At 44.4% G+C, this 12,456-nt stretch overlaps 1 protein-coding gene across 1 annotated transcript in view; it reads right to left on the minus strand.

Moving 5' to 3' along the window:
- Positions 1-12,456, minus strand: part of EFCAB6 (EF-hand calcium binding domain 6) — an 846,383-nt gene that overhangs the window by 112,433 nt on the left and 721,494 nt on the right. The window lies entirely within an intron of this gene.

The raw sequence follows: 12,456 nt of genomic DNA on the forward strand, positions 1-12,456 counted from the left end.
TGGGGATAGATTACCTATATTTTTGGCATTTCTGGCCCGGGGGTGGGGCGGGGGGCAGAAAAGCCCACTAGTGCCAGGGATGTAAAAATAAATATTGTGCTTGGTTCCAGGGGACATATATTTGTTTATGTGTATTCAGCCCTTTCTGCCCCCATTTGTGTAGTGACATAGCCTGTGACATAGGATGTTATAATGTGTATTGTTTTTATTTCTTGTGAATTGTAATGTTTTATTTCGCCCTTTTTTGTTCTTATTCAAGGCTTTTCCTCTTTAGACTGTTGCAGTTTGCGGTTTCGTTACTGGTGGTTCTGCTGTTAGAGTAGTTGCATGTGTTTGGTAAGAGAACTTTTTTGTACAATTTCAATGTAAATGTGTTTTTTGCAAAGTGTGTAATAATACCAGTATGTTTGGTTTCTGTTTTTTGTGATTGTAAAAAATGTTTTGCATTAGTGCTTGATGTGTATTTTGTTTTCTGTAGATTTGTGTTTTTTTTCTTCTTTCTAGTGGAATATCGTTGACTATTTGCTGTGTCTTTGCAGAGTAGGTGCTGGTGAGTGTAGCTGTCCCTTGTAAGTGAATTGTATAGTTTTTCAGTATATAGATCTTTGTGATAAAGGCACACGTTTATTTACTTACTTTGCACAGTGTTGGTTGTCAACTTGTTTGTGCAGTCTCCTTTCTTAGTACGGATAATGGCTAGCCGCCAGATTATTGCTCAGCAAGTTGTTGGAATGCTTTTTGATTCTTCTTCTGACCATGGTCCAGAGACTGACTGATTCTGAGGCAGAGGTGGGAGGGGAAGATTCAGGTAATGATTTTTCTCTCCACATGGCATCATCTGATGATGAAGATACTCTGAGTGCTGATGAAGCTACTTTTGGTGTGTTAGAGGAGGACATTGCTGTGCCAATAGTGCGGCAAGAGGCATCTGGGCTGCAGCCTGGGGCTGCTAGACTTCCTGTTGGTATAGTGAGACAAGAGGCATCAGGGCTGCAGCCTGGGGCTGCAAGACTTCCCGTCGGTATAGTGAGACAAGAGGCATCTGGGTTGCAGCCTGGGGCTGCAAGACTTCCCATTGATATAGTGAGTCAAGAGGCAGCTGGGCGGCAGCCTAGTGCTACAAGGCTTCCTGTTGAAAGTGCTGACCTCTGGGTTTCCCCAGGCATGGTGCAGCCGGCATTGCCAGACTTTACTGGTTTCCAGGGTGTAGGGTGAACACTGAAAACTTTTTGCCGATTGATTTTTTTCAGTTGTTTATGGATGATGTGTTTATGGCAGAGATTGTTGAGCAGACTGATTTGTATGCCAAACAGTTTTAGAGGGAGAAAAGTGCCAGCCTTAAGCCCCACGCTAGAGCTACCCGGTGGACTCCCACAAAGCTGGAAGAGATGAAGAAATTCTTGGGTTTAACTTTTTTGATGGGCTTGCTTAGGAAGCCATCAATGGCTTCATATTGGTCTACTGGTCCCTTGATGGCAACTGCTATATTTCCGTCAGTCATGAGTCATGATAGGTATTTGCTTCTGCTTCGGATGATGCATTTTGTCGATAATGGTTTAGCTTTGCCACGAGATCACCCTGATTGTGACCGTCTTTTCAAGATTGAGCCTGTCATTGATCACTTTGTTGATCGATTTTCTGAGATCTATGCTCCAGGGAAAGAAATTGCAGCGGATGAGTCTTTGGTGTTGTTCAAGGGCCGCTTGGTTTTTAGGCAATACATTCCTAGTAAGAGGGCACGCTATGGAATTAAGCTGTATATGCTGTGTGACAGTCTGACTGGATATGTATCTAATTTCAGGGTGTACTGCGGTAAGGAATCCAGGAGTAACCCCCTGGTTGTCCGTTCACTTTTGGAGTGACTGAGAAAATTGTGTGGGAACTTGGTAGAGGATTATTTAACAAAGGCCATCATTTATATGTAGATAACCTCTACACTGGTGTGCGGTTGTTCAGGGAATTGGCCAAAGTGGACACTGTTGCAAGTGGCACAATCCGCTCTAACCGTAAAGGTTTCCCAAAATAACTTGTTTGTCAACGTCCCATTACCCAAAAGATTGTCCGGGGACAGTGCACTGCATTTTCATTGCGAGGAGCTTCTAGCTGTGAAGTTTTCAGACAGGAGAGATGTCTACATGTGGACTACCATCCATGATGAAAGCACTGAACCGGTGACTGTTTGGGGTGAGGTTGCTAAAGCGCGCAAACCTGTGTGCACTTTAGACTATAATAGGCACATGGGTGGTGTTGACAGAGTAGATCAGAGGTTGGAACCGTATGCTGCTCTACGTAAGGCTTACATTTGGTACAAGAAGTTAGCTATCCATCTTTTCCACTTGGCAACCTTTAATGCTTTTGTTGTGTTCCAGGAATCTTGTCCTCAGTCAAAGATGACTTTTGTAAAGTTTCAGGAGTCTGTAACAGGCAGCCTTGTTTTGGTGGAACAGGCAAGTGTTCCTAGAGTTGGAGTGGTGGAGGATGTTGCTAGATTGAAAGATCGCCACTTTCCTGATCACATTCCTCCTACATCCTCAAAAGACTTTCCAAGTCGGAGATGTAGAGTCTGTTGGCGAAGAGGTTTGCGGAAGGAGGTTCATTTGTACTGCCCCGAGTGTCCTTCTAACCCTGGGCTGTGCGTGCCTGCTTGTTTTAGAATGTACCACACGCAAAATCATTTTTAGGAGCATCCATGAGTGGTAAAGGGAACTGCCTTGCTTCTATTGTTTAACAATTTATGTTCAGTTTCAAAGTTGGCATTTGTGTAGTGTATTTAGTTTTAGTTGTTGTGTTAGTAGATTTGTATCAATTTGCAATTTGTTTGTGTTTTCTTATTTATATTTAAAAAAAATCTTAAATGTGATGTCGGTTTGTGTGGAGTGGTGATTGGCTGGCGGTGTGCGTCGTCTTGCCCTTGGCTGGCGGTGTCCGTGGTCTGACGATTGCCTGGCGGTGTGTTTGGATTGGTGCTTGGCTGGTGGTGTGCCTGGACTGGTGCTTGGCTGGCGGTGTGCTTGGAGTGGCGTTTGACTGGCGGTGTGTGTGGACTGGTGCTTGGCTGGCGGTGTGTGTGGCCTGGCGCTTGCCTGGCGCCGTGGGTGGACTGGTGCTTGGCTGGCGGTGTGCGTGGACTGGCGCTTGGCTGGCGGTGTGTGTGGACTGGTGTTTGGCTGGCGGTGTGCGTGGACTGGTGCTTGGCTGGCGGTGTGCGTGGAGTCGCGCTTGGCTGGCGGTGTGCATGGACTGGCGCTCGGCTGGTGGTGTGTGAGTAGTGACTTGATGCTGCTCACTACTCACACTGCTAGCTGAGCGCCACTCCATGCAATCCATCAGTTTGTGTAGTGGCTGTGTCAGGAATGTGGGCATGTGAAAGTGATGGGCCCTTGAATGGCGCTGTCTGCTGAAGTGTTGTAATGTGATGGGTCCGCGGCTGGGGGTGTGAATGTTTTGTATGTGTCACATGTATGAAAGGTGTATGAATGGCCTGTAAAGAGGTTGGTGCCTTGTCGTGGCTCTACAGCTCACGAGCTGTGAGTCAATGGTTCAGTTTCTCGTCCTTTCAATTATTAACAGTGCATTTCATTTTTGTGAAATCACTTGCTAATTCAATTGTATATACTGAACCATCACAGCAAGGGCCCAAAACGTTTTTTGATAGGCAATCTCGAGGTTGCCTCAAAATGTTTTGGGCCCTTGCCTGTAGCGGGTACTTGCGCCTCCCACACAAGTGAGGCACCATTTTTATCAGGAGACCTGGGGGAATGCTGGGTGGTAGGAAATTAGTGTGAGCCCAGTCATGCCACACTTTCCCACACAAAAATGTGTGAAAAAACTGATTTTTTTAGTTAATATTGAGGTTTGCAAGGGATTCTGGGTAAAGGGACGTTGGGGGACCCACACAAGCGATACCTCCTTGGAAGTCCCCGGGTGTCAACTTTCCAGAAATGTATGGGTTTGGTAGGTTTCCCTAGATGCCAGTCGAGCACGGGGCCAAAAACCCAGGTGACCCCCTTGCAAAAGCAGGTGTTTTCGAGATAGGCAATTTTGATGTTGCCTCACTACGTTTTGGGCCCTTGCCTGTCGCAGGTACTTCCGCCTTCCAAACAAGTGAGGCACCATTTTTATCAGGAGACCTGGGGGAACACTGGGTGGTAGGAAATTTGTTTGAGCCCGGTGATGCCACACTTTCCCACACAAAAAAGTGTGAAAAAATTGATTTGTTCAGCTAAACTTGAGGTTTTCAAGGGATTCTGGGTAAGGGGACGTTGGGGAATCCATGCAAGCCATACCTCCTTGGAAGACCCCAGGTGTCTACTTACCAGAAATGTGTGGGTTTGGTACGTTTCCCTAGGTGCCGGCAGAGCTAGGGTTCAAAAACTACAGCTAGCCACTTTGCAAAAAAAGGGTCATTTTTCACTGCAAAATTGAGGTGTGACCATGTGGCGTTTTGAGCCGTTCGAGTATATTTAGCAAGGACCCCCTGAAGGTATGAATTGTATAATTCCTAGGTCAGGGAAAACAATGTATATGCAAAGTAACAACCTAGGCAATCAAAATTTACACAAACACAATTGATAAAGAATAGTAAACAACTAGCTACAACTGACTAAAAGACATAATTTTTTATTAAAACAGTAAACAGTTCATTAGCATAATACACAGTTTAAGAAAGTCATATGAGTCATATAACCTTGCCACTCATCTACTATAGATAATGAATTTGCTGTTTACTGTATAATTTATTTTTAACTTGTTGAATAATTTTGTGACTTTCTTAAACTGTGTATTATGCTTACGAACTGTTTACTGTTTTAATAAAAAATTATGTCTTTTAGTCAGTTGTAGCTAGTTGTTTACTATTCTTTATCAATTGTGTTTGTCTAAATTTTGATTGCCTAGGTTGTTACTTTGCATATACAGCGTTTTGAGCCGTTTCCTGTCGCAGGCACTATGCCGACCCACACAAGTGGGGTACCATTTTTCTCCGAAGACTTTAGGAAACGCAGGGTGGAAGGAAATTTGTGGATACATGCAAATTCCAGAACTTTCCACCGCAGAAATGTGGAGAAAATGTGTTTTTTTGACAATTTTTTAGGTTTGCAAGGGTTTCTGGGTAACAGAACCTGGTGGGAGGCAGACAAGTCACCCTATCCTGGATTCCCCTGGGTGTCAAGTTTTAAAAAATGTATAGGTTTGTTAGGTTTCCCAAGGTGCCGGCAGAGCTAAGGTTCAAAAACTACAGCTAGGCACTTTGCCAAAAAAGGGTCATTTTCACTGCGAAATTGAGGTGTGACCACATTGCATTTTACGCCGTTTCCTGTCGCAGGCACTAGGCCAACCCACCCAAGTGGGGTACCATTTTTCTCAGACGCCTTTGGGAAACACAGGGTGGAAGGAAATTTGTGGATCCACGCAGATTCCAGAACTTTCCACCACAGAAATGTGTTTTTTTTGTCCATTTTTTAGGTTTGCAAGGGTTTCTGGGTAACAGAACCGTGGCGGAAGGCAGTCAAGTCACCCCGTCCTGGATTCCCCTGGGTGTCTACTTTTAAAAAATGTATAGGTTTGCTAGGTTTTCCTAGGTGCCGGCAGAGCTAGGGTTAAAAAACTACAGCTAGGCACTTTGCAAAAAAAGGGTCATTTTTCACTGCGAAATTGAGGTGTGACCGCGTTGCGTTTTGCGCCGTTTCCTGTCGCAGGCACTAGACCAACCCAAGCAAGTGGGCTACCATTTTTGTCCGAAGACTTTGGGGATTGCAGGGTGGAAGGAAATTAGTGGATCCACGCAGATTCCAGAACTTTCCTCCACAGAAATGTGGAGAAAATATGTTTTTGTTTGTCAATTTTTTAGGTTTGCAAGGGATTCTGGGTAACAGAACCTGGTGGGAGGCAGTCAAATCACCCCATCCTGGATTCTTCTGGGTGTCTAGTTTTAAAAAATGTATAGGTTTTCTAGGTTTCCCTAGGTGCCATTAGAGCTAGCGTACACAAACTACAGCTAGGCACTTTGCCAAAAAAGGGTCATTTTTCACTGCGAAATTGAGGTGTGACCATGTTGCGTTTTGCGCCGTTTCTGGTCGCAGGCACTAGGCCAACTCACACAAGTGGGGTACCGTTTTTCTCATAAGACTTTGGGGAATGCAGGGTGGAAGGAAATTTGTGGATACACGCAGATTCCAGAACTTTCCTCCACAGAAATATGTGAAAATGTGTTTTTTTGGTCAATTTTTTAGGTTTGCAAGGGTTTCTGGGTAACAGAACCTGGTGGAAGGCAGTCAAGTCACCCCATCCTGGATTCCCCTGGGTGTCTACGTTTAAAAAATGTATAGGTTTGCTAGGTTTCCCTAGGTGCCGGCAGAGCTAGGGTTAAAAAACGACAGCTAAACACTTTGCCAAAAAAGGGTCATTTTTTTACTGTGAAATTGAGGTGTGACCATGTTGCATTTTGCGCCGTTTCCTATCGCAGGCACTAGGCCTACCCACACAAGTGGGGTACCATTTTTCTCGGAAGACTTTGGGGAACGAGGGTGGAAGGACATTTGTGGATCCACGCAAATTCCAGACCTTTCTACAACAGACATTTGTTTTTTTGTAAATGTTTTAGGTTTGCAAGGGTTTCTGGGTAACAGAACCTGGTGGGAGGCAGTCAAGTCACCCCATCCTGGTTTCCCCTGTGTGTCTAGTTTTCAAAAATGTATACGTTTTCTAGGTTTCCCTAGGTGCCGGCAGAGCTAGGGTTCAAAAACTACAACTAGGAACTTTGCCAAAAAAGGGTCATTTTTTACTGTGAAATTGAGGTGTAACCATGTTGCGTTTTGGGCCGTTTCCTATCGCAGGCACTAAGCCAACCCACACAAGTGGGGTACCATTTTTCTCTGAAGACTTTGGGGAACGTAGGGTGGAAGGAAATTTGTGGATCCAAGCAGATTCCAGAACTTTCCTCCACAGAAATGTGGTGAAAATTAGTTTTTTTGTCAATTTGTTAGGTTTGCAAGGGTTTCTGGGTAACAGAACCTGGTGGGAGGCACTAAAGTCCCCCATCCTGGATTCCCCTGGGTGTCTACTTCAAAAAATTGTATAGGTTTGCTAGGTTTCCCTAGGTGCCGGCAGAGCTAGGGTTAAAAAACTACAGCTAGGCACTTTGCAAAAAAAGGGTCATTTTTCACTGCGAGATTGAGGTGTGACCACGTTGCATTTTGCGCAGTTTCCTCTCGCGGGAACAAGGCTGACCCACACAAGTGAGGTACCATTTTATCAGGAGACTTAGGGTAATTCAGATTTGTAAATCAACTGTTATTACCTATTGAGTTTTCATTCATTTCACCCTTCCAAATGAAAGACGTTGTGTAAAAAAGAGGTCATTTTTAAAAATGACCAATAATTCACATGCTAATATGAGTACTCCCAGTTTTGAAAATAAATGTGCAAATATGTACTGTTTATAAACTCTATAATTTGCACCCATTTCAGAAATACATAGGTGTCTTTCATACCGATTTTTCCATGTATACATTTCCAAGAATAATTACACTATACCCGGTACCTAATAAAATACCATTGCAAGTTGTCGCACTGTTTCTGACTCTGGGTTCGTCGGGTTCTTGGTGAACCTACAAGTCCTATATATCCCCACAACCAGGAAGGTCCAGCGGATGTAACGGTATATTGCTTTCAAAGAGCAGTCATAATTACATGAAGTTACAGGTGAAAACGTTAACACAAAAGGCTGGTTTTTTCAACTATTTTTTAATATTTCCTTAATTTAACTGTTAGTTTCTATAAAGAAACCTTCATGGATTTAGACAAATTACCCCTTTCTGAATTCAGAATTTTGTCTACCTTTCTAAAATGTATAGCTTTCCAAGATCCATTGTTGCTTTCATACTCATTTTTACCATTAACTGAAAGGAGGTTGAAAGCACTACAAATAGCAAAAATAGGCTAAGTCCCAGAAAAATGCCAAAACTGTGTGAAAAATGTTGGTTCTTTGACAAAAGACTGTCATCCTCTAAAAGTGAGAAAATGGTGATTTCAGCCCCACAGCCCCTTTTTTGATAATATTTGCAGGGAAAACTCAGAGGCTTCATTTGCAGCCCGTTTTTCCAATTTTTCTGAAAAAACAACATTTTTACTGTATTTCTGGGACCCCTCCAAGAAACCCTGGGTATCTTTAGAATCCCCATGATGTTGGAAGAAAAGTTCGCAAAATTGTTGTGTATACCTTATGTGGTCAAAAAGTTACAGGGGCCTAAGCGCACACTACCCTAAATAGTCAAAAAAAGGCTTAGCACAGGAGGGGAAAAGGTCTAGCAGCGAAGGGGTTAAGTGTCAACTTTTAAAATATAATATTTCTTAAACCTCACTACTGTAACCAAAACGCTTTTACTTAACTGTTTACAGGACATGTCCCAGGACTGAATCTAGAATCCAGTCCTGAGGTTAGAAAAGTAATCTACAAAGTAACTAATTGCATTTAACTAGAAATTCCCATTGAGCTGATTGTTGCATTGTGTTCGAAAATGTGCTACATATTGCAACAACTGTAACTATTGTAATCAAAAAGTCTATTGCCTATTTGAAAAGTATTTAACTAAAGTAACTCATTCTTAGAAAGTATATGTTGATATCTTGTTGGTTCTAAAATAAAACAACTATCTATTTTGAGACAAAACAATTGGCTTAAGTTCAGTTCTTGAGTGTATAAATGTAAATGTAAATGTATAGGCATTTATATAGCGCACTACTTACCCGGAGGGTCCCAAGGCGCTTCGACCGCTGCGAAACCCTTCCTGGCTTCCCTGAGAGATGGTCCCTTAATGGGTATCGCCAGGGTGAGACCAGGCATCCCCGGCGGTCTGGTGGGGCCGTTACAGAAGATGAGGCAAGCTAATGCCCAGAGTTGCCGAGTGTGATCGCTGATCAGAGTGGGCACCGAGGCGAGAGAATTATCGAGTCCGCTGACCCTGGTCCAGAAACCTGCCGCGCCGGGAATCGAACCCTGGTCCCGGGCCGTCCTCTGCTCTCGGGTCTGCCGCCTCTAACCATTGAGACCATTTGCTGACTGAGTGTGTACAACAAATGCTTTACACTGTCCTCTGATACTGCCTTACTGCTCGACCAAGCTACCACTTTAGAGAGTAAGTTATATCTAGCTTTAGCCTCTGCCAAACCTCTGGGGACTGTGGACACTGTACACACTGTACCTTACTTTGCCACTTTCTTACAGGCACTAAATAGAGAACAGGGCTGCAGGGATGAACAAGAGCCAAGAGGGAGGTATACAGGGATCAAAGGGAGAATACAGTTGGTGAGGCAAGGTAGGTTGATGAGCGACAATAGGGGATATTTTCAAAATAAAAGCAGTGACAGGATTCGAACTGTAAACTTCAAGACAGAGATATTCCACAGAGGCGCTGAATCCCTAAATCATTTTAGCAATTTTCAAAAAAGGTTTGCAAAAGCAGAGAAACTCAAGAGTCTCCCTGTCTTAAAAACGTCTTGAATTTGGGAAACTCGTGTTTTAACCACTGATGTGCTAAATATTTACTGATGCAAAAAAAAAAAATATATATATATATATATATTTATATCCAACGTAACAGGTTTCCCCCAAGGAAGAGCCACGAAGCAGGTAGGTACCATTTCGCTTTATTTCAGGAAGCTACAGCAGAGGTGGCCGAACAGACACCTTGAATATCCATTGCCTAACGCGTTTCATGCTCGACAGAGCATTTCTTCAGAGGCATATTGTCCTTTACCAGCGTGTGATCTGTATTCAAATTTATTAACTTCACCTGCCCCAGTGGGCGTTGGCTCACGCTGAGCCTGATGGTACTTGCAGTGTTTATCAGTCTTTAAGATCAGTTTGCCACACGCGGTTGAAATTGACACAAGTATTTCCACAGTGGGTTTGGGGAAAGTTCAACTCATGCTGTGCTGCATTTTGATGTCTCCTGAAAACGACCTAATCTGCCAAAAGCGCCATAGTCGGGTGACTACAGCGCAGACCACATTCATGCGGCAGGGCTTCTTCCGCGGCCAGGACTAGCCGCAACAAATCCAACGTAACAGGTTTCCCCCAAGGAAGAGCCACGAAGCAGGTAGGTACCATTTCCCTTTATTTCAGGAAGCTACAGCAGAGGTGGCCGAACAGACACCTTGAATATCCATTGCCTGACGCGTTTCATGCTCGACAGAGCATTTCTTCAGAGGCATATTGTCCTTTACCAGCGTGTGATCTGTATTCAAATTTATTAACTCCACCTGCCCCAGTGGGCGTTGGCTCACGCTGAGCCTGATGGTACTTGCAGTGTTTATCAGTCTTTAAGATCAGTTTGCCACACGCGGTTGAAATTGACACAAGTATTTCCACAGTGGGTTAGGGGAAAGTTCAACTCACGCTGTGCTGCATTTTGATGTCTCCTGAAAACGACCTAATCTGCCAAAAGCGCCATAGTCGGGTGACTACAGCGCAGACCACATTCATGCGGCAGGGCTTCTTCCGCGGCCGGGACTAGCCGCAACAAATCCAACGTAACAGGTTTCCCCCAAGGAAGAGCCACGAAGCAGGTAGGTACCATTTCGCTTTATTTCAGGAAGCTACAGCAGAGGTGGCCGAACAGACACCTTGAATATCCATTGCCTGACGCGTTTCATGCTCGACAGAGCATTTCTTCAGAGGCATATTGTCCTTTACCAGCGTGTGATCTGTATTCAAATTTATTAACTCCACCTGCCCCAGTGGGCGTTGGCTCACGCTGAGCCTGATGGTACTTGCAGTGTTTATCAGTCTTTAAGATCAGTTTGCCACACGCGGTTGAAATTGACACAAGTATTTCCACAGTGGGTTAGGGGAAAGTTCAACTCACGCTGTGCTGCATTTTGATCTCTCGCTTTATTTCAGGAAGCTACAGCAGAGGTGCCGAGTACCATCAGGCTCAGCGTGAGCCAATGCCCACTGGGGCAGGTGGAGTTAATAAATTTGAATACAGATCACACGCTGGCAAAGGACAATATGCCTCTGAAGAAATGCTCTGTCGAGCATGAAACGCGTCAGGCAATGGATATTCAAGGTGTCTGTTCGGCCACCTCTGCTGTAGCTTCCTGAAATAAAGCGAAATGGTACCTACCTGCTTCGTGGCTCTTCCTTGGGGGAAACCTGTTACGTTGGATTTGTTGCGGCTAGTCCCGGCCGCGGAAGAAGCCTTGCCGCATGAATGTGGTCTGGCTTGTAGTCACCCGACTATGGCGCTTTTGGCAGATTAGGTCGTTTTCAGGAGACATCAAAATGCAGCACAGCGTGAGTTGAACTTTCCCCTAACCCACTGTGGAAATACTTGTGTCAATTTCAACAGCGTGTGGCAAACTGATCTTAAAGACTGATAAACACTGCAAGTACCATCAGGCTCATCGTGAGCCAACGCCCACTGGGGCAGGTGGAGTTAATAAATTTGAATACAGATCACACGCTGGTAAAGGACAATATGCCTCTGAAGAAATGCTCTGTCGAGCATGAAACGCGTCAGGCAATGGATATTTAAGGTGTCTGTTCGGCCACCTCTGCTGTAGCTTCCTGAAATAAAGCGAAATGGTACCTACCTGCTTCGTGGCTCTTCCTTGGGGGAAACCTGTTACGTTGGATTTGTTGCGGCTAGTCCCGGCCGCGGAAGAAGCCCTGCCGCATGAATGTGGTCTGCGCTGTAGTCACCCGACTATGGCGCTTTTGGCAGAACAGGTCGTTTTCAGGAGACATCAAAATGCAGCACAGCGTGAGTTGAACTTTCCCCTAACCCACTGTGGAAATACTTGTGTCAATTTCAACCGCGTGTGGCAAACTGATCTTAAAGACTGATAAACACTGCAAGTACCATCAGGCTCAGCGTGAGCCAACGCCCACTGGGGCAGGTGGAGTTAATAAATTTGAATACAGATCACACGCTGGTAAAGGACAATATGCCTCTGAAGAAATGCTCTGTCGAGCATGAAACGCGTCAGGCAATGGATATTCAAGGTGTCTGTTCGGCCACCTCTGCTGTAGCTTCCTGAAATAAAGCGAAATGGTACCTACCTGCTTCGTGGCTCTTCCTTGGGGGAAACCTGTTACGTTGGATATATATATATATATATATATATATATATATATATATATATATATATATATATATATATATATATATTATACTGATGCACTTTAGCTGTCTAAAGTAAGTAATTGTAAGTAGTTGTCTGATGCTGAGCAGGGACAGTGACTAGAGGAAAAGAGGCGAGGACTCCCTTAAAGTGGGAGAGACTAGGCGGTGAGATCGAGGAGGGAAGTAAATGCAAGTGGCCAAACAGCATTGTGCAGTTGCTGGGCTCCAAGATCTAAAGATGATATTGAATGTCAGGGGTGGGAAAAAAATGTGGAGAGAGAGGGGTGAAACCGGAAAGCTACTTAGGGTGGGACAAATAAAAAAAATA

This window comes from Lissotriton vulgaris, chromosome 1_1 (genome assembly GCF_964263255.1).
Source record: "Lissotriton vulgaris chromosome 1_1, aLisVul1.2, whole genome shotgun sequence".
NCBI classification, from domain to species: Eukaryota; Metazoa; Chordata; class Amphibia; order Caudata; family Salamandridae; genus Lissotriton; species Lissotriton vulgaris.